Source organism: Chionomys nivalis, chromosome 9 (assembly GCF_950005125.1).
Source record: "Chionomys nivalis chromosome 9, mChiNiv1.1, whole genome shotgun sequence".
In the NCBI taxonomy this organism is placed as follows: Eukaryota; Metazoa; Chordata; class Mammalia; order Rodentia; family Cricetidae; genus Chionomys; species Chionomys nivalis.
In genome coordinates, this window is record NC_080094.1 from 34,986,244 (window position 1) to 35,009,874 (window position 23,631).

Here is a 23,631-nt window from a genome sequence, read left to right on the forward strand (position 1 = left end):
TATTCTTCATCACAAATCAAGACTATAATATAAAAAGGAAGTTATATACATTAATGAGATATTGTTTAAAATAAAGAATTGATCCAAAGATTGACATGGAATACTAAGTCTTTCTAAGTGATGAACCTATCAAATAGAAAGTAACTGAGTGTATTTATAATGTTCAATTTTATGTTAGCATTTTGCCATTGGTTCCCATTGCAAAGGGAGACCTTGCATTTCTGGGTGTTACTCGGACAGGACAGCCTTTCTTAGCATTGAGAATTTTATAATTGTGAAGTCAATCCTCCATGAACATGGCCAGATTGCTACTGATTTGGGAAAGTTAGAAAATGGAACATTTTGCTGGTGTGTGTGTGTGTGTGTGTGTGTGTGTATGTGTAATGTATGGGTGTGAGTTTATTCAGGGACACTTGTATCACGGTACATGTACTAAGGTCAGAAAACAACCTTTGGTCTTTGGGCCTTACTTTTCCACTTTACTTTTGATAGGGCCTCATCACTGGCAAGGTAGCTTATAAGTTTCTAAAGACTCCTATCTCTACATTCCATAGCCCTACAAAGGCATGCTAGGATTACAGACTACTAGACCTACTACTGTGTCCAGATTTTCCAATGGCCTGGGAATAAGAACTCAAGTCATTGGGCTGACATGCCAAGTACTTTCTATACTGAACCAGTTCCCCTGCCCATCTTAGTGACTTTGCTAAGTATAAATCTGGTTCTATCAGCTCTTAACCTGTGAAACAATATGTTGCCTAAAGTGTGGTTAAGTGGGGTGGCAACCATGGGGAGAAATCAGGCAGTATCATGGAAAATTCAGAACTACCAGAGTGCCCTTGTAGGTACCTCTGCTCATAAAGAAAACACAACTAATAAGACTCATGTTTAACTGTGGTATATGCACTTTAAAATAGTCTAGGAATTTTTTCCTGACAAGTATAAAGATGCATCTTCTGGAAGAAACAGGTCACATCATCTTCATTTCTACATCTATGATGTAGTTTGCACTCAATACATGACAATCAGGGGGTTGTTATTTAAAATATCCACTCTAGAGTACTATTGGGGGAGATATCTTAAGGAAAAAATTCCCTTCTGACCATAAGAGAGTAAAGCAGATTGAACTTGGTGGTTGACAAAAATCTGATTTTTTTATTCTCTCCTTTGAAAGAACTAAGCCTCAAGGCCATGTGTTCCTGTCCATAGCTGTTAGCCTCAAGTGAACAAACACTTTCCAACTAGAGAGAGGGGAGACTTCATGTCTAATTCCTGCTTATACTTGCTATGCCTAATATGGATATCTTCAAAGCAAAATACCTTCAAGGATGAAAACCATAGCCTATGCTCTAATTATGACAAGCCTCATCTCTGAGGTCTTTTTTTTAAAAAAATATTTATTTATTAAAGATTTTTGCCTCCTCCCCGCCACCGCCTCCCATTTCCCTCCCCCTCCCCCAATCAACTCCTCCTCCCTCAGCAGCCCGAAGAGCAGTCAGGGTTCCCTGCCTTGTGGGAAGTTCAAGGATCTCCCACCTCCTTCCAGGCCTAGTAAGGTGAGCATCCAAACAGGCTAGGCTCCCACAAAGCCAGTACGTGCAGTAGGATCAAAACCCAGTGCCATTGTTCTTGACTTCTCAGCAGCCCTCATGTCTGCTATGTTCATCGAGTCTGGTTTTATCCCATGCTTTTTCAGCAGCCTACATAAGACATGTTCATAAAGCCTTGGTTGGCCCAAATTCCCTGAATGATTCTGCATGTGGCATTGTATAGGACTCTATTTAGAAGGGTTAAGTGTCAAAAGTTTGGTCTAATATTGGGCAATAAAAGTATCCACAATGTCTCTGAACGATATGCAATACTAGCGAAACCTGGAAAGAAGAACATATTCATCAATGTGAAGATGAAAAAGTATTTATTAAATGTCAACTCTGTGATAAACAAACAAAAAAACAATACAAAGATGGGAAAGACATGATCCCTTTACATAACAGCTCCATCTTTCATAAAGATACCTTGTTCATTGATAAGATGTAGGAGAGAAGGAGGCAGGAGACACTTAAACTAGCAATGTAACAGATGTTATTTAGGAGTGTATAAGAAAAACTATTTCAGGCTATAGTTTAAATCATTTCCTTAAAATATGAGTCAACTTTTGAAAAATAAGTTGGCCACAAACATATCAGAAGAAAGAAGGATAGAAGTGGGGGAGAATGGCAATTCAGTAGAACTATGAAAAGAGCAGTTCCCTGAAGACAAAGGGTTAGGTGAAGAAGGAATCACAAATGAATCTTAAAAAATATATGATATATATAGAGAGATATGTATGTGTGTATTATATATACATGCGCGTGCGCACACACACACACACACACACACACATATATATATATTCAGACTGAAGCAAGCTTAGAAATTCACATTTAAAGTCTTATGAAACAAGGAGCCAAACAATACTTCTTTGCTAGAAAATTCAATACCCAAGGTGGTGTTTTAAAAATAATTACCTGCTAGGTTACTATAAGATGGAATAAGGAAAACTGGACCTGGGGCAATCAATTTTAAAGATGTTATATAATGATAATGCAGCCTTTCAATTAAATAGAACTTTGAATGCATTGTGATTTGTAAAGCACAATTAACAAAAGCTCAGGGACTGGAATTGGGGTTCAACCTGAAGATCAGAAAAGCAAAACAGCCAGTCACTGGCTCATACTTCAACCTTAGTCCATAAATGGCAATCCTGCCTCCAGGAATCTCAGAATGAGACTACTTCTGAGAACTGTCTCCTCCTGTCTTATAATTCTCTCTAGAGCTGCAACTAAAGGCATGCAGCACTGGAATTAAAGGCATGCACTGCTCGGTTTCTATGGCAACTATTATGGTTATTGGGATTAAAGAAGTGTGTCATTGTGGCTATTGGGATTAAAGGTATATGTCATTACTGACAGGTATGTAAAGTTGTCCTGTGTGGCTCTTTTACTTTCCGGATACTCAGGCAAGCTCTATTTATTAAAATACAAGTGAAATATCATTACAATTTGTATGTGGAATGTTCCCTCTCTTCTTCTCTAGATTTCTCCTTCTATTTATTCTTCCTAGCAGTCTCACCTATCCCTCTCCTGCCTAGCTATTAGCTGCTCAGCTCTTTATTAGACCATTTGGGTGTTTTAGAGAGGCAAAGTAACACAGCTTCACAGAGTTAAATAAATATGACGTAAAAGAATATAACACACCTTTGTATCATAAACAAATATTCCATGACATAAATTATAGGACCATATCTTAAACTAATACTCCAGAACAAAAGACGTAGAAAGGAGGACTAAAGTTCATACACAATGGAGACTATCCTTCAGACTGCTATATCTGTCATATGTTAATATCTGCCTCTGTCCTATCTGACCCTATAATCTGAATTCCATGAAGGAAACATTTCACATTACACTTATAAGAAAACAGTTCACTGAGCTGTGCTACTTCTTCATGGAATCAGACTTAGAGCAGCATTCTTACAGGCGAGAACAGCATCGTCTGGTTCTCTGTAGCCTGCTTGCTTTCCCTTCTGAGCTTCATTCAGTCTAATAACCTCATCAGTATTCCTTATGTCCACTCATCTCAACTGTCAGGAAGAGCAGTCATGAAGACCTTTAAATCTCAGGGGAAAGCTGGTTTGTAAATTACAAGGCAGTTCCAAAAAACAAGTGCTAAATTTAAGAGAATTGAAATTGTTTCTAAATATGGCTGCTATCTGAGCTCCTGTTTGCATCTTACTGCAGTCACTTTTGGCTGAGGCTCGAACATTACCAAGACCATCCAGGGCAAGTCCGTCAAGACTCCCAACAGAAGACCAAATTACAAAACATTACAGACGAGTTTGGCAGTTAGCAGATTAAAACTCTAATTGGGTTTCCCTAGATTGTAGACTAGAACAAAGCACAAACAGGAACAGGGATGAAGAAAACCGAAGGGTTTTGGAGAGAACTCAGTGCAACAACTCTCACTTGGCATACAGGGGTTTGATCACCAGGGAAGGGGGCAGGAATCAAAGAGAAAGAGAAATAGGGGAAAGAGATGGGAGAATGGAAACAAGAAGGAAGGAAATGACAGAAGGAGAGAGGGAGGGAGAGAAAGAGAGAGGAGTCAGAGAACAAACTGATCATTTCAAACTTAATTTTTTTTATAGGATTAAACAGATAGCTTCGTCCTCATCACACCAATTGCAACAAACTGGCCATTTTCTGATTGGCTGCTGTTAACCTCCTGGAGTTGGATATATATGTTTGTTTGTTTGGTTGGTTGGTTGGCGGTTGAATGATTGGTTGGGTGATTTGAAGTATCCCATTTCAGGCTGGAAATGACTCAGAGGTTAAATACACTGGCTGATCTTCCAGAAGACCCAAGATCCATTCCCAGAATCTACACAACAGCTCACAATCACCATCTATAGCTACAGACCCAGGGAATATGACACCTTCTTCTGGCCTCCATGGGCAGAGAGATCCATTCAGGCAACCCACTCATATACATAAAATAAAAATAAATAAAATCTCAAAAGAATTAAAAATATAAAGTGTTCAATTTTGATGTTCAATTTTCAAAGTATCTAAACACAAACCAGTTTGTTCTCATTTAATCTGATTTGGTTGGGCCTAGAGTAGAATCTCAGTGTAAAAGAGTGGCCTCTTAGAAATTTAATTTTTAAAAAACCCTAAATTATTTTGTAATGCGATAAAAATATTAAAGAATATTGTCTTATTTTGTTTTCTGCTGCTGTAGTAGAATATCACTGACTGAACAAACTATAGATAATTGAAACACATTTGATTCCTGGTTCTGGAGGCCAGAGACCCAAGATCATGATGCTGGCACCTGGCATGGACCTTCATGTTCATCACATCGCCGAGGAACTGGTACAGGATAGGAGATGCAGAGAAACAATAAGGACTTGCTTTTTCTCTTGGAAACCACTAATTCTTAAAAAACATCATTCCAGCTCTGATGGTGGAGTCCTCACAACCAAACCATCTCTTAAAGGTTCCAGCCATAAGTGCTGTAGCAGCTACAACTAAATTGCAGTATGAGTTGGGAGGCGACATTCCAAGTGGAAACACACAAGCAGAAATGCACCGACAGCCACAAATGGGGTAGGGACGGCAGACAAACTACGTCTGTGAGGACACTAGAAAATCCAAATGTCCACGAATCTGATTCTCTCGGTAAATTATTCTCTTAATGTGAAAATGTTTTAAAACTTTACATACAAAGGTGAAGAGTTTAAAAACTGCTAGATTCAAATAAGTCTGTCTCTAAGTCATCTCCTGGAGAAGATGTTCCAAGTGGAGGCCTGAAGATATGCCCCCGGGGCCTCAGCACTCACATTATAACCATAACAGTAGCAGAATGAGAGTTATGAAGTAGCAACGAAATGATTTTACGGTTGGAGGTCAGACAAATGAACTGCACAGCCTCTTCTGGCCTCTTCATGAATGTATGTGAGCATACACATTGGCACACTTACGTGTATGTGCCAAAAATCTATATAACACATATACTAGATTAAACTGAAAAAAATTAATAGTAAAAAAAAAAAAACCTGAAAGCCCATAGTCTTGAAATGCTTATAAATGGCTAAATAAATGTATTTTCTAGACAATGGGCTTATTTCTACTCAAACACTCAGCGTGTAAGCTGATGTGAATCAATTAAACTCCTATTGTATAAGAGTTCAGTTATCCAGAGGGAGAGGCATTATAATTAGAAGTAATTTGCATATATAATTTATGTTATTTGGAAGGCTTAAATCATTGCTAGGAGTTACATAAATTTTCAGAAAACAATTCCTAATTTTAATTCACTTTACTTGATTTTTTTTTCAAGTCTCCAGGGGCTACATCTTGAAGTCTCAAACAAGTTTAGATAGTTAAATTTATCTTTCTCTATCTCACAACAAGTTTAAGCCGAAGGAAATTCTCTCTTCCCCTGCTCTTCCAGTCTGAGTTACAGAAATCAATACAGATGCTCTTGGGCTCTTTTATCCTTGGCCACCTGTGAAGAATCTCTCTTCTGTACTTCTTTCAAATTCGTGTTCTCGAATCCTGCAGCACACCAACGCTCAAAGCCTCAAGAGCGGAACTGTAGAAACCCTGGCCCAGTCCTACTGTTCTACAGCCTTGAGACCTCAGGCACATTTTGCCACTCTCCTCTTACTGTGCTCTTGCCTCTCTGGGGAGGGGTGGTAATAATAAAATCCACTCAAGGCACAGCCGCGAATCATAAAGCTGTGTGTCTACATGCAGACCTTTGCATGAAGGAACGGTTGAACAGAGTTAGCGAATGCTCTGGCTACTGAACAGGTGTGTCACTTTGAAAGCACGGACAAATCTCAGTGCTTTATAGTGGGCCATTTAAAACATTAAAACTGATGACACAGATCGGGATTCTCTGAGGCTAAAAGGGAAAGGAAGGCTTGGACAAGAAGATGCAATCCCAAACTCTGCAACTTCCCAGCATAGCATGGTAGTGCTGCATCTCTCTTCTCCACATGAAAACCCGGAGAAGGAGGCAGGGAGGAAGATGAAAATCACCTTTCCCATAGCTTCCCAGCCATCACATGCACCTAAAACCATTTGCTCATTTCAGTTCCTTAGGATTTTCAGGTTCTTTGATTTCCTAATAAGTAATTGAGATAGTAAAAAATTTCCTCAGGTTGTTCAGATGCGGGTCTTCAACTTTTAAACTTTAAAGGAAGACTTAGGGTCCAGAGAAGAATGCCTATAGATAAATAATCTATAAATTCTTCCTATAGAAGAATATAGAATAAATAAATTCTTCCTATAGAAGAATTCCTATGGATAAATAATCGTATTTTATGTCATGGATACATCATTGGTAATTTACCAATGAAGATAAACAAGTGAATTATATTTAACATAAACCATGAATGTTGTTATGGATCATACTTGATTAATTTAATAGGGCAGCACACTCTTCCAAAGGGTAAGAGGTAATTACATGTATCTCTTTCTTTCCTCGAGCTCCTGATTTTCAAGCTTCCACTACTCAAGTGCCAAGGTGACAGGCATGAAGCAGCACATCCAGCTACTTCTTCTTCAAAGAGCCTGACATGCAGAAGAAACACATCCTAAATGGTCTAGCTATTGTGTTGTTTTGCTAATAGACAGCACTGATTCCTGTGTTAGTCTGTTTCCATGGCCTCGAGTTCTGAGGGTATGGTCTCTAGGATGCCTGAGTCAGGTAAGCTGCACATAGTACTCCTGTTTTCCTGGATCAGCGATGCCTATATGATATGGAGAAGGCCCATCCTGTCAAGATGATAAGAGAAGTGATGTGTGCAACTCTGCTGTGTAGAGCTGGCTAGAAAAAGAGAGATTCGAAATTCCAAAGAAACTTCCAACTAGAACCATGGATAAGGACTAAGGAATTTGCCTGATTTATCCCCAACGGACAACAATATATACTATTCATAATTCCAGGTCCCAACAGACAGGATACGAAACACAAATCGACAGCTTTTGTCACTGACTTTGCAGTGAGGACTGTCTTTGCCTCTATTCTCTTCCCCTGCTCCCTCTGCTCCAGAAATAGGACCGTCTCTAGCTTCTACCACATATTAGATTGCCTTTGAGTGTCTCAAAAGTTTTCAGCAGACTCTCCTGTAAACATACACACATAGTCTGGCATGATCAGTGCTCTCACTCCTCCACACACTCCAGTAAACAACACTTCTATTTCCAGCCCAGACAGATATAGATACCTAGGGAAACCTTTAACCTCTAAATTTCCACATCCAACTCAAAAGCTTTCCAATCTCAAGAGGCCATTATTTTATTTTCTTCATGACTCCTGCCACTCCATCAGTCAAGCCATCATTCCACAGCTAGATGGCTGCATGCCGCTCCTGCTGGCATTCACCTCAAATATAGTCTCTAGGCTCTGCAAGATGACAGCAATAATTCCAAAATGAAAATCTCACCATGCTGCTCCCATGCCCGAAGTTATTCAGTCGATGTCAACAGCTCAATGTACCTCATTCTACTTCCCTACCATGCCCTTGGTCTGGGTCCAAAGAATCACTTTCAAAGCGTGTTCCTTTTTCTCCCTCATGCTATTCCAACCCTCAGGAATTCTATTGTTTACATAAATAATTTTTGCTAAGCTCAAAGCTCAAAAACAATATGCCATACAGATTTCTTTATGTTGTTTTGCATAATGATCTCAATTCCTATATTGTGATCAATTAATCTTAATGTATTTTTTGTCAGTATATTTTACTGTCCCTCTTTCAATCAGGTCTTAAAGCCAGACATCTGGCATTATGTGTCACTGAATCCAGATGCCTGACATAGCAAGTACTCTACTGGGTCAAATTGAATATTAGACATATTATCTTTCTCCTTTTTACATGTATGTGTGTGTATAGTAAATTGCAAACATTTGCATATATGTGAGCATATGTGTGTACATGCAAAATATACACTTTAAATACCACAACATGTGAAGAGAAAACTTGAGAATGTCTTGAGATGTGCTAATAGTGAAAATTTAGTAACTTTACATGACTGTTTTAATTAAATTGTATTTTAATGTTGACCAGTAGGGCCTATGTTCTATTCCTCCAAAACAATCTCACACAGGCTTATATACAAATTTATTGAAGCACATCCTCAAGAATGATGCCTGTGAGGAAGTGAGAGAAGCCATAATCAACAGAGAGCCTGTGCTACAATGCAATATCATTAGAGACCTTAGTTGCTTCTTTTGTAACCTCTGAAACTCTAATGAACATTCAGAATTGGTCTCCATCAAAGTAATGGAGCTAGATTGTTATATTCTTGCAAACAGGCCATGATTTTAGTGAGATAATGTTGTGGTTTGGATGAGAAATATCCTGAAAGATCCTTGTATTAAAGGCTTAATCCCCAGGGTATCCTATTAGGAAGTGGTGGCAACTTTGGGAAGTGGGGCCCATGCAAAATTTGTATGTCATTGGATGTCTAGCTTGGAAGAAGACTGTGTGTGTGACCCTGGTCTCTTGCTTCTCTCTCTCTCTCTCTCTCTCTCTCTCTCTCTCTCTCTCTCTCTCTCTCTCTCTCTCTCTCTCTCTCTTCTTTCACTCTGGCCATGGAGTGAACAGTTTTCTTTGTGATAAACTCTTCTCTGTTGTCATCTGACACTCCTACAGAGAGTTGCCAACAGGTTCACCCCATCATGGACTGGCAGCTAAGAAACTATCCATCCAAATAAATCTTCTTTTTCAGAGCTAAATTATCTGGGATATTTTGTAACAGTGATGGAAAGCTAATACAGACAGCCACTTTCAGTAGAGGTAAATTCCCCTTGAGGGAATTAGTTTTGAGTCATCAGAAGCCAATACTCATAACAGCTGAGGGGACAGATGTCTCATTCCTACAGGGAGTAGCCGAATGACACACATAGCTTGAATTGCAGATCATCCCTTTGACCACTCAAATCCACTTACTTCAACAGTCAGTACTCAGTGCCTGGAAGCAGCTCGTCTAGAATTTCTGTATCATCTATTTTCCTGGACAAATTTCCAAGGCTGATGTCTATGTAACAAATAATAGTCCCTGAAGCAGGTAGTTGTGGTCCCAGTGGTCTTAGTTGTATTTAACTTCAGATAAAACACTTTTGCTTATTGCTGTGGGAGATCCCAACTTTGTGACTTATTGCATGCACCATCTATGTGGCCAACACTGGCTACTTACTTGATATTTCATCGTTAGACATTCCATAATTACAGCACTCAGCAGAACAAACCAGACTGATATTTCCAAAAGATGTGTAATCATTACCTTCTGATACCATAGCTTTGCCTCCTTCATCCTGTGGGTCTGTTTTACAACTTCCTTATTGGGAGTTACCATAGATCTGCCGGATTATGTAACTTTGGTAACAGAGATGCCTTCAATGTGGCTTGAAATTGATATTCAGGCTCTTCCCAATCTCAGCCCCACTAAGAGTGGCTTTGAGTTTTAAACGGTTATAACTAGAGTCTGGAGAGAAGGCACAGCAGTTAAGAGCACAGATTGCTCCTCCAGAGGACTAAGGTTTGCTTACTAGTACCCAAATGGCTGCTCACAACCATTTGTGACTCCAGTTAAAGGTGATCTAGTGATTTCTTCTGGCTTCTGCAGGAACTGGCATACATGTAGGCAAAAGACCCATACACATAATATATTGTTGGAAGTATGTTAAGAGTTTCACGTTCCACCTCAAGCAAAGGAAGGCTGCCAAGTCTCCTTCTTAGTGGTGGGAAGTGAGTGTTGTAATCTTTTTCCTTTTACTTTGAAGAAGACATAGAACATGTTTCAGATTCTTAAAATGTTCACTGATTGATTGATTAAGGTTTCCAAAAGGCTTATTATTATTATCTTTGGCACCATGCAAGCCTTATCCTTGCCACTCATTGATGCTCAGTCAGATCAACTTTCTGTCACCAAGTAATAGAGCCATGTGAAATTCAGCCGAACAGTCAGACAGCCCATTTCCCATAATGGGCCAAGGGTAGCCTTGGGGTAAGACTAAATATGAACTATTGTTTACTCCAAGGAATGTGAATTGCTCTGTTCCTTCTCTCTGAGAAAGATGAAAAGAAATGGATGTTCCAGATCAGTGCTTGCAAACTATGCCCCTGAAGCTGGATTGAGGTTATATTAGTTCTCAGTCATCCACTGAAAGGTTGTTTCATTGTGTGTCTAGAGGTCAGTGTAATCCCCACCATGATGCTTTGGCTACAGAATTTAGTTCAACAACGGTTATCTTGTTGGCTGTCTGTGGCCAGTAGAGGATAACCACTACCACCTGGCTTTTCATAGTGGTGATCTGTTCACAAATGTTTTAACTATGTCATTGGCTCTGGATCCTCCTGTAGAACATGGCCATCTGGTTGGTCTTCCAACCTCTTGTGTACCAAGATAACATCTCTGAGGCTTTTGATTCCTTCATCTGCGTCTTGCATGGCAATTCTGGCATATCTATTTTTATAGTGTTGGCAGAAACTTTTTCCCAGCTTCCAAGAACCATTCTCACAATATGTTAATATTGTTTCCCAAAGCCTTTGCCAGAATGTTGAATTTTAAATTACAAGTGATTTCTCCAAAGTTAAGCAGCTCTCTCTTATGTCCCTTTGTGTTCTGGACACTTGAACCAGACCCACTGATGTTCTCTCAGTTCCTAAAGAACCTTTGGGATTCTTTCCACAGTAGACTTAACACTAGATTGGCCTTGGTGGAAGGGAATTGACTTTCATATTGCTCTGATAGTTTGTTAGAAAAAATAAATTACTCTATAATTCGATTGTAATACCAGATTCACTTCAGTCTATTGGGGAGATGTGGTGATGGATTAGCCTGCAAGAGTTGTTCCACCACAAAAGTCAGGGCTGTAGCATTCACTGTCAATATTGGCCAGTTATTAGATGTGAGATTGCCTCAGAAGGCAAGTAGGACCCTGTTGAAGGTATGCATTCCTGAACAGCTGCCAAATTCAGTCAATAGGCTAAGTCATCAGCAGACAGGAATACCAGGAGGGAGGAGAATAGATCGTTAGTTATGAAAGGAAGGCCTAGGTGCCACAAAGAACTCGCCATAGGAATTATGCCACTCAGACAAACACCAAAGTGAACTTCACAGACTCTTCCACTGCCCTTTTCTTGGGCACTTTGTAATAGTGGGTACCGCTTAGTTAAGGAAATACTTTTTGGAGAGTAGATAAATGGGTTATGGAATTTTTTTCTTGTAAATATTTAGAACATCACAAAAAAAATCATGTCTTAGGAAGAAAATAGTGGCACCTCAAAGATAAGCCTCAGCATACAAATCCTCTGATCCTAGATTATTTTCTGAAAACTTCTGCTCTCTCAGAAACTTCTGGAAGTGTCCATGTTCTGGTGTGGTATAATATCATCAAATCTTAGGAAGACTTCTGTGACTTAGCTTTAGAATGGTTCTTTGGATTTTTGTTTTGTTTTGTATAAAGAACAAAATCTGACTGTATGCATAATTCCTGGTGATTTCTAAAAGATTATTGCTGTGCATATCTGCATATAGATTTTTAAATCTAAGGAATATGGGATACTAACAAAGAAAATGGACAAAGGTGTCCAAATCTCTAATATCTTTTGGTCTTCTTCCTTTCTTAGAAAGTGCCTATTGACTTCCTTCTCTTGGTGTTGTACGATTCACTACAGGGAGGATTCCAACACCATTGATATGGAGGTAAACTTTATAGATGATTCACTACAGGGAGGATTCTAACACCATTGATATGGAGGTAAACCTTATAGACTCCACCACTGCTCTTTCCTTTGGCTCCTACAGGTGGTAAACGGTTGCTAAGGTGGCTGTCACTCTGTGATGTAAACACCTTGGTGAGAGTAAATCAGGATCAGGAAATTTGATTCTCCTGTATATATTTAGTGTGGGACCAAAGGAATCCTTGAAGGAAAGTGTAAAGCGTAAATGAAGACCTGAGGGAAGGTGCACTGTTGCATGAGCGTGGCCATCTCAAGGACAAATGCCTCATAGCCACAGGAATCTGGCAAAGCCTTCCTCTCCCATGGTGAGGCTCAGTGAAATGTTAAAGCCTTCCTTTAGTTTAACAGCAAATATTGAAGGTGAGTGTAAATAAGAATGTTTACAAACAATTGACCTGTTTGTGCAAATTTTAACAACTGCAGCTTCCTCCTCCTGGATGTTTACTGTCTGAAAGGGCTCAAAGACAGAGACTTTCTATTGTGACTAGCCAGCCCCGCCCCCTGGGTTGAACATAATAAATAATAAATAGATTGAGGTGCCTGATGGTTGTAGGAGTCGGTGCCATTCCACCGTAGTGCACACAGACCACCTGAATCCAGATTTTCTATATGTATCTGTCTTCCTTACTCTTTCACCACCACAGTCAGGTTTTCCAAGGCCAACTGTGCAGGCTGTGGCAATTTAGAACATCATAAAAAGTTACATACAAAGGAGAACCTAATGCAGCCTCTCCAGTTATCCTCAGTAGAAAAGTCCTCTCCTAGGAACTCAGACAGTAATGGACACAATACAGGGGATACAAGATATCAGTTGGACTATGGGACAATTTAATGGAAGTATTTGAGTTCATCTGTACTTCTCATGAAAATATACTTAACATCTTGTTAACTCATTCTCAAAGCTTAAATAATTTATAACGCCCAAAAGTATAGTGCAACTTAAATAGCTTGTTGTCATTGTGAAATAATTTTCAAAGGGTTTGTTTTCTTTCACACTTCCAAAGGTTGACTAGGTAAACAGGAATTATTTTGCACACACACTTCAGTCAAGTTTTAACTTATTTTGTCAACACACACACAGCTAATGAGAAACCCTCCCGAGGCTGAACTGCTGATTTTCCCTCAAAGACAGTGCTGTCTAGTTACACTACGCAGTCATCTATAAACACGGCCAACACTTGGCCTTCAAAGGGATGCCTTGTTTTTATGTATACAAGAAGCACATTTCCCAACAGAGAAGCCATAAAATAGATGAAAATTAATTTGGGCTGGGGTTTTAATATTTCCAAAATGAAAATCACAGTCAAAGATAAGAATTTCTCTTTTCTGGAGGACACATCACTTAGTTTCATCCTTGAAACAAACACTGTGGGAAAACGGCAAAGAGCCGTTTCAGCTGATTTCAGGTTATCTGAGCAAGAGCACGGCCTCTGCTGTGGTGAAGCAAAAAATGCCTCAGGCTGCAAAGTCTGCACTGTTAGACATTCCTGCAACACGGGGCCATGTGAGGGCTTAAAGAGCCCATCGGTAATTAAAGCTCGAGCCATTCATGTTCTATCCTTTTTTCAATCGTGGAGAGATATTCTCACAGTGATGACTATGCTAGCTACCAAGGACTTTTTTTTTTCCAGGCAAACAGGGACTCGAATAGCACATCTGTAAATTTATCTCAAAGCCACAGTCCACGTGGAGGCTGACTTCAAAGCAGAAAGACACCTTAACAAAAATTAAACACAACACACTAATAACACTTCTTAATAATAGTACCTGACAATTATACAACACTTTGCACTTTCAAAGCTCTTTCCAATCATTAATTAGTTTATCCACACAGCACCCCTGTGACTTAGGCCAGTGTTATTATCCTCATTTTTGAGATGAGGAAACTGAGATCAAAGTGATTAAGTGCCTTGCCTCAGGTCACGTGGCCAGTCAGTGGCAGGATCCCTGTGTGAGTTCATTACTCGCAGACTCCTTGCTAGTACCAAAGAGATTCTGTATGGAAATCCTTAAGGTCTGCCATCCTCTGCTTGGACGATGGAAACCTATGCTTTCCTTCACTTGTTGATGTGGTCTTCTTCAGTGACCTCTACAGAAGAGAGATAAGGAATTAAGAATCTACCTAAGTATTCAATGAATCCATCTCAACCACAGAAAAGACAGGACAGTGTTTGTCTTGCTGGGGTTTTCTATTGCTGTGAAAAGACACCACGACCGCAGCAACTCTTATAAGGAAAACATTTAATTTGGGTGGCTTGCTTACAATTCCAGAAGTTTGATGCATTATCATCATGCGGGGCAGCGTGGAGCTATGTAGGCAGATGTGCTGCTGAAGCTGAGAGTGCTCCTTCTTGACCAGAAGTCAGCAAGAAGTGGAGTGACTGTCACTCTGAGAGAACTTAAGCAAAAGAGACCTCAAAGCCTGCCCTCACTGTGACACTTCCTCCAACAAGGCCACACCTCCTAAGAGTGCCACTCCCTTTGCCGGCTATTTTCTTTCAAACCACCACATTCCACTCTGACCCTCAAAGGCTTCTATCACAGTCTCAAACTTGTTTCAAAGTTTAAAGTCTTAATGGCCATCTTGTAACTGCAATCCTCCTATAAAAAATCACAAGAAAAATGCAAATCATATACCTCCAACATCTAATGGTACAAGATAAGCATTAACATCCCAAAACATAGGGAAGGATTAGTAGGGAAATACTGGACAAAAGCAAGACCAAGAACCAACTGGGCAAACTCCAAACTCAGCAAGCTCTATGTCTTGTCTCATGTCAATATGTTCTTCAGATCTCCAACTCTGTTCAGCTCTGTTGCCTGCAACACACTTCATTCTCTTAGCTGTGTTCACTCCGTTAGCAGCTCGCCTGGGCAGGTGTTCCACAACTCTGGCATCTCTAACATCTTAGATTCCTCTAGGCAATCCAGGCTTCAACTTCACAGCTTCACACAATGATCGCTCTACTAGGCCCCCTCAGGGATACCCCCTGACACAGGCCTGGTTTCAGTGGCTTTCTTTAGGTGCAGAGGCAAATTCTGTAACCCCCTTCTTCTATCCTGAACTCTAAAGTCAGTACCATGTGGCCAAAGTGGCCAAGCTTCTGCTGCTTACTAGGGCTAGAACACGAACCCTTCGTTCAGTTACATCTTCACCAGCTTTCTGTCCTTCACTGCCTAAGCTTAGCTGTCCTGAAACTTGCTCTGTAGACCAGACTAGCGTGGAACTCAGAGATCTTCCAGCCTCTGCCTTCCCAGTCCTGGGATTAAAGGCATGCACCACCACACCTGACTAAACTTTTCTTTAATTCCTTTTCACAAATTGAAAACCTAGCTGGGTAGGAACTTTCCCTGAGCTCACAACTCCTTTTATTCCATTTCTTAATCCATTTATCTCCTTGAACACAGGATTTAGATCTATTCCACTTTCTGGTGCCCTTTTTTTCCTTGAGTATTTTTCCTTTCTCAGCTTGCTCCTTTTCATTATACATCTTCATTAGAGTTAACACTGGTAGCCACAAAATAGAGTCTATACTAGGCTGTTTTAAGATTTCCTCTGCCAATGTAATTAACCCAAAATTCTTGACTTTAGCCTCAGGCAGACTCTTCAGACAAGGGCAAAAGGCAGCCACTTTCTTCACCAAAATATCACAAGAATGATCTCTAGGCAGCACACTAAAATTCTTCTACTCTGTAACATCTGTAGCAAGCCCCCCACAGTTCATCAAATCACATGGAGCACCATTTTCTTCCATGTTCCTACTAGTATGGCCCATTGAGCAACACTTAAATCACTCCACTGCTTTCCTAACCCAAAGTACTGAAGTCCAAATTCCTCCAAACAAACACATGGGCAGGCCTATCACGGCAATACCCCACTTCTGGCACTAACTTCTGTCTTAGTAAGAGTTTGCTACTGCTATGAAAAGACACCATGTTTAGAAGGAAAACATTTCATTGGGGTGACTCTTTTACAGGTTCAAACATTCGGTCCATTATCATCATGATGGGGAGCATGGCAGTGTGCAGGCAGAGGTGGTTCTGGAGCTGAAGATGAGAGTAACTACATCTTGACCAGAGGCAGCAGGAAGTAGGGCAACTGTCACTCTGTGAGAAACTGAAGCAAAAGAGATCTCAAAGCCCACCACTGACTCGCTTCCTCCAACTACGGCCACATATCCCAATAGTTCCACCCCCTTGGGGCCATTTTCTCTCAAACAACTACAGCGTATAAGGAAGATCACCTTGTCTCCAATACCCTGTCTGTAAAGCAGATGGATCTGTGATGGATCACTAGACCTGATTTTAGTAGAAAACAAGTTGACAGCCCAGCTCCAGCCACCCAGATACTGAGGAGTCAAGATGAAAATGCTGCACTGAGAAAAGGTACCAAGCCACGTGGCTAACACTGATTAAGAATTATGGGTTAATTTAAGTTGTAAGAGCTAGTTAAAAATAAACCTGAGCTAACAGGCCAAGCTGTAGTCATTGGAGGCTTTGCATTCATTTCCCAGCCGCCCAGACCCGAATAATCACACAAAACTATATTAATTATAGCACTGTTTGACTGATGGTTTAGGCAAATTTCTAGCTAACTCTTACATCTTAAATTAACCCCTTGATATTAATCTATGTATCACCACGAGACTGTGGCCTACCAGTAAGTTTCCAGTGTTTTTCTCTTTCCACAGCTACATGGCATCTCCCTGACTCCGCCTTCTTTCATCCTGAATTCAGTTTAGTTTTCCCTGCCGCACTCTATTCTACTTTGGCATAGACCCAAGCAGCTTCTTTATTAGCCAATGGTAATAAAACATACTCATAGCATACGGCGGGGCATCCCACATACCAAACAATTTTTAATTGTTATAAGCCTCTGTGTATTTCTTTGGGGCTAAATGGTTGTGGGATCTGGCAGATAGATATTGCTTCTGAGACCAGACTCTTTCATGATGCTGGTTACCTAGAAACCACATTGTAACTTTCTGAAGATGCTAGCAAATGAAACAGTAGAACATTTACCTAGTAAAGTGCAATGAATGTCGTCCTAATCCCTTCCATCCAAGGTTTTACTACCATAATCACTGCTTCAAAATTTTGTTATTTGCCTCTCATGCATCTGATACTTTGTATGTATATGCCTTGATATTCAATGCAAAACATATTTTTATTCTATTTACAAATGAGGAAGGCAACATTTTAAGAGTTTGAATGATTTTAACATGACATGTGGATAATAAATGCCAAAAATTCATAATACTTATTTTTCAGATGTTCAGCTCTCCATGATGTACACGAGTATATCACACTGGTTGGAAGATATCAACATGACTTTGGTTAAGGTTAGGGGCTTGAGAAATATGGAAAAATGTGTAAGCCTTTAAAGGCTGAACTTAAAACTCCATGATTCTCCATTATTTAGGGAATAGTCATTAAATTCAAATTATCTTCCATGGGAGGGGCCTTGTGAGTTTCAGGACACCATTATCTACCTTCCCAGTGGAGTAGTTCCTTCAGACTGAGTGTCAACTGTGCGCTAGGTGTCACAGCTCTATAGAATATGACTCACTGAACCTTTGCAGCAACCATATAAGAAGTGTCTATTATTCCACGACAGGAAAATCAAAGCATGATGAAGAGACAAGTGAGGAATTTGAACACAGGCAGTCTTTCCCAGCACTAACAATAACTGGTGAGGTCATGATAGGTGGAGAACGAACACTGCCTCGAGAGGAAGGTAATTGCTCTTCTGTTTTCCTTTCCCTTGCCCCTGCTTACTCATCATTAGCATAGTTAGTCAATTAATCCACAGGGCACTCTACTTGTCAGGCCTGGTTTTTGATACTTGGAATACATTGATTGGCAAAATTATTTGCAGGATATGGAGGGTTAAAACATAGACTGCTAGCTTATTTCAAGTAGCTTTCAAGGATTTAATTACTGTTCCCCTCTTTGCCCAAAATAAGAAAGGCCGAGGAAATTTCCTGTTTGTAGCTATCCCTTCCATCCAAGGATTTACCCTGGTCTAGTTCTATTATTTAAAAATCTTTGCACATGTAAAGCTGAGTATCAAACCTGAGGCCTTCACACATAAGACAAACAAGTACTCTGTCACTGAACTGTACCTACAGTCCCATTGTGAGGCTTTGACTGAAGGGCTCTGACTTTCAGTGATAGACACAATTTAAATTCAGCTAATTTCACAGTATATGGACTTTATTAGTAAGCAAACAAATGAAATATGAGTCTATATTACCAGACGCACCCCCCCACCCACACACACACACAACTGAAAAAAGCACTTGAGTAAGGTTAAGTCTTCAGAGGGGAGAATTTCATTTTATCGGTTTAATTTCTAATGCAGAGTATCTTTTACATAACGTACATGAAGCTTGTTTGTTTTCCCCGAGTTTTATATTTCAAAAAATACTCAAGAAAATGAGAGGGTAGGCTTAGTAGCTTTGCTAATAAAGGGAGAGTGGCTTGCATAACTAACCCAAAAGCAGGCACAGAATCATAGGTAGGATCCAAAGAGCAGGGTTTGTTTATAAAGAAACAAAAGGATATAAAGCATCTGTGAGGCTAAGGTAGGAGAGCAGATAGCAAGTTGAAAGCTAGCATGGGTTATCTAGCATGATCCTTTCTCAAAACAAGAGAGAGAAAAGTAAATTTTCAAATATAAAGTCAACACTAATATACGCATTTTATGGGTGGTAAATCGTTAGAGCAAGTCACTACTCCAAATATTTTCTTAAGAGCACTAACCATGGAAGAAGGAATGACTGACCGCTTGGAGAGACATACTGATGAGTTAGAATGAAATATTAGCCACTTCAAAGGACTGCATTGGATTTAGAAGGATAAAGAGAGAGGAAAGAGGCCAGTCTAGCCAAGGTTGGGATCTAATTACAGCGGGGTTACTGTTGTGATTGGCAATGTCAAGCGAGGTAGTTCAGGTAATGGATGATATATGAGTGGAACTTCCCAACGGGCTTGATTTATCCTCCTTTGAAACAAATTGGGAGACCACAACCAGATAAACTCTAAATTGAAATTTCATTGCAAAGCAATAAAATTGAGACTTGCAAGTGTCTGTGTTTCAATTACTTCTTCCAAGGTTTTAGAACAGGAAGAGATGGTACACAGATCCGAAGCTCTGCAGATTCATTAGCTTGGAAGTAACGATGTTACCTCCCAGCTCATTTTGAAATTGGTGTCATTTAAACTGTTTTTAAATAAAAGACCTTAGATAATAAGATGAAGTAGGAAACTTCCTTCATAATGACAAATTACAGGGTGATCAGTTCACCCATTTCACTTTCGTGAGAGAGAAGCAAAAGAAATTATGACATCCAGCATCCAACAGCTGAATCCCATGGAAGGCAGTGTTTATATCATTCCAGGACCTCCTTCCAAGGTTAAGAAGCTACAAGTATGACTTAATTTTCCATTTTGTTCAAATCATAAAATGGCTCACTCTCAAAATTGAATCACCGGGGGTGACCTTACACTTAACATCATTTTCAAGTTCTCAGAAAACCCTCCTGCTCATAAGAATACTATTCACCAAAATTCACTCAAAGAGAATTAAAGTCCAATCATGCAGGTATGGATGCTTCAAGACCAGATGGCCTGTAATTGGAGAAACAACACTGTGGTATAGAGGACTATTTTTTTTTATCATGGATGAGAAGGAAAGATAAGTTCCTAGAGACTTGAAAGGGATGATTATAATATGAGAATACTGATGCTTGGCTTTTTGGATAAACTTCAATTGTGTCTGACATCATCCAGGCCAGTGCTCCAATGTGACTTCTATGATTTCTCATGTGCTTCCCTTGAAGGCCAAAAATGACCTGAAATCCCCATAATATAAGGCTGTGAAGATTCAAATTAATATGAACAATCTACTTTTGTGTTTCTCCCAAGGCTCTGTGCACAACTTTAACCCTGTTGTTCCTCCCCCTTATAATAATATATCAAGGACATGGCCTTTGTGGTCCCTCTTGTTCTTCCTAAAGCTACAGCTCTATCTTATCCACTAATCACAAGGCCACATAATACACACAGAAATCTCCAGTTTGCTGTGAGTTCGTATCAATGGTTTTTCCCATCTGCCTCTGCACTTTGAAGTTCTTTACCCCTCTGCTTTTCTCGGGTGTTCCCTCCTTATGTTGGTGGCTGGTGTCACTGGCTTGCTCCTTACTCTGCCAAATACTAAGACCTGCTCTGCTCTGTTTCTCCACACCAGCCCTGTACTCATCTTTCTAGGTCAGAGCTGTACATTTTCTTACCTGTTTCTGGAAGATAGTCATGTTAGGCCTAAGCTTTGGAGACAGGCCCACTAGACTTCGATGCATAAAAACTAATCAAGACTTCATATTTTTCCATCTTTACCTCTACTGTACCCCTTTCTCAGCAGCCTTATGATATCTTACCTAGAAACAACCTTCAAATTGCAACGAAATGCCTTTGAGAGAGGGAGCCCGGTTCATACTCACCTTCCCCTTAAGTAAGTGTAAGTTTCTTCTTTGGTCCAGGACATTTCTTGTTCTTTCTCTCTTTATTATTATTATTATTATTATTATTATTAATTTATTTTTATTGCATGTGATGAGGTTGTGATACTCTACCCAAATTCTCCTTTAGAAATACAGGATCCCTCCAACACACACACCACACACACACACATACACACACACACACACACACACTAGCTGAGTTATAAGTTTTATTCGGGGATTGCTTCAGGTAAAGAAACATGGCTCGCTGAAATCATGCCTTCCAGCAGCTGCTGCATCCAAGTACTTACTAATAAATGAAGGAATAAATACTAGTCTCCCTCAGTCCCATTCAGGAGATCTCTAAAGAGCCATTTCAGCTTCAGAGCTTCTCGTGGGGTTTGCTGAAAGCATCCTTGTGGATACTGAACTCTCTCCCAGCTCAGTCACACTTCTTTAACACCCTTCATTTTCGCACCCACACAAAGGTGTTGCTCCCCAGAGCATTTCCTAACAAATGGACTACATGCGCTCCTTAGGCTGCTTCCTAGAGAACAGATTCCAACACAGCCCCGGAGCATGGGCAATTTCCCATCCATTAAATTCATGCATGCGTCCATTTATGCTCTTTATCATGCACTGAACTGTAAAGTGTGCAGAACAAGGACTGTATTTTCCCATCATATATGTCCTCAGTGTTTAACTTCAAGTATAGCATGCATAAAAGAATAAATGAGGGAATGAATAATTAGTGTTGAAAATTAGCACCTCTGAGGTACTGCAAGGTCTTTACACAGTTGAAAAATCATCAACATGTTTTCTTTAATTGATAGTATTTAATGAGAATTAGCTACAAATAAGGTACTGAGCTTGTTGCACTGGGGAGGAGGCTATAAAGAAATCGCATGGTAATTGTCACTTATTCACAGGATATATGCAGTGTGGAGCCACAGAATACCAAACCCTTTCTCCTGTGTACACACACACACATTCACCTATGGTGGCCTTCAATTATATAATTTGGTACAGCAAAACATTAAGAGCAATATAAAATAATAGAACATAATAATCACAGCAACATACATTAGGTGAAAATTCTCTCTCTCTCTCTCTCTCTCTCTCTCTCTCTCTCTCTCTCACTCACTCTCTTTCTCCCTCCCTCCTTTTCTCCCTAACCTTTCCCCATAATGGTGTGGGTAGCATATAAAATATGGATATTCTGGGCAATGGAATGATTCATATTGTAGGCAGGACAAATGGAATGAGATTTTGTCTTGCTATTCAGAACAACAATTCCAAACTTTGCAATCGTTAACATGTGGAATTTACTCTAAATACATCCAGAACTTGGTTAACTACAAGTAACTGAGCAAGGGGAAAATGAAGTCTTAGAACAGTGAGTGCTCCCTTCAGAAAGTTTATAATTTTGTCAGCAGGATAATTACCCCAACATTTATAAGCAGTGGTTTGTCTCCAGCTGCTTACCACAAGCAACTGAGAAACCCCACGGCAGGGGTACCCACCTCCAGAGATTCTGATTTCACTGTGAGGTGTGCAGTAGGTGGCCACCAACTCCCCAGGTGACTCCAATGTGTCACCAAAGTACAAAATCACTAAATTGTGAAGAGCTTGTGTGTTCTAAATACTATTCTGTGCTTAGACTAAGTGAACAATTCTATTAACAGTATTATGAGGGAATTACCATGGTTTTATGATCATTTTATAAACAAAGACATTAAGGAAAAGAAGACTGGAATAATTGTCCCAAGATCACACAGCTCCTTAGCCATGGAGCCCAGCTAAGGCTCTTAAATTGTGCACTCCGCCACACCACCACTCAGCCTCACTTACAGAGTGAGCCATAGACTAATTTATAAGCCTATTTAATGTAAATATTTGTCACTTGAAGTTGGACAATCTCTATCAAAATAATAGCAGCAACAACAATGTTCTTTGACCTTTAGAAGGAAATGCTACTTACTATTTCCAGGTAGCCTAAGAAAGACATGTATTTACATAGGTGGATGGGGTAAAAACACACGTAAATAAACTTGCTATTTGTTTAGGACTTTACAACTTATGGCTGAATGTGGATTCTTATTTAAATATTATGCAGTAAAATAGAATATTCGTTATAGTTCCTTAAGATTCCTGCTCTACTGAGTTCATTAATGGTGTTGAAATAACATTAGGAACCCCAGATTTAACATTAAGAACAGAGCAAGCAGGGGCTGGAGCGATGGCTCAGTGGTTAAGAGCTCTACTGAGTTCATTAATGGTGTTGAAATAACATTAGGAAGCCCAGATTTAACATTAAGAACAGAACAAGCAGGGGCTGGAGAGATGGCTCAGTGGTTAAGAGCATTGCCTGCTCTTCCAAAGGTCCTGAGTTCAATTCCCAGCAACCACATGGTGGCTCACAACCATCTACAATGAGGTCTGGTGCCCTCTTCTGGTCTGCAGACATACAGACAAAACATTGTATACAATAAATAAATATATATTAAAAAAAAAAAAAAAAGAACAGAGCAAGCAGGGAGAAAGGGGAAAATAACCAGAAAGCAAGTGAGCTCCAGCAAAGACAGAGGGAAGGGGACTTATTTTCTTTTCTTTCTTTTCTTTCTTTCTTTCTTTCTTTCTTTATTTATTTATTTATTTATTTATTTATTTCTTTCTCTTTCTCTCTGCCTCCTTCTCTGGAAGCTTTGTATCTCCATAGTTAACAAACTCCTAAATACGAGTCAGGCAGACACTTGGATCTTTCCAGCCCATTCTCGTTCTCTCCGCATCTCATCTTGCTAGCATCTTCCTTTTTTTCTAATAATTCCTGTT

The 23,631-nt window shown here is 39.8% G+C and overlaps 1 protein-coding gene across 6 annotated transcripts in view; it reads right to left on the reverse strand.

The window, feature by feature from the left end:
* Positions 1–23,631, reverse strand: part of Macrod2 (mono-ADP ribosylhydrolase 2) — a 1,826,063-nt gene that overhangs the window by 1,279,755 nt on the left and 522,677 nt on the right. The window lies entirely within an intron of this gene.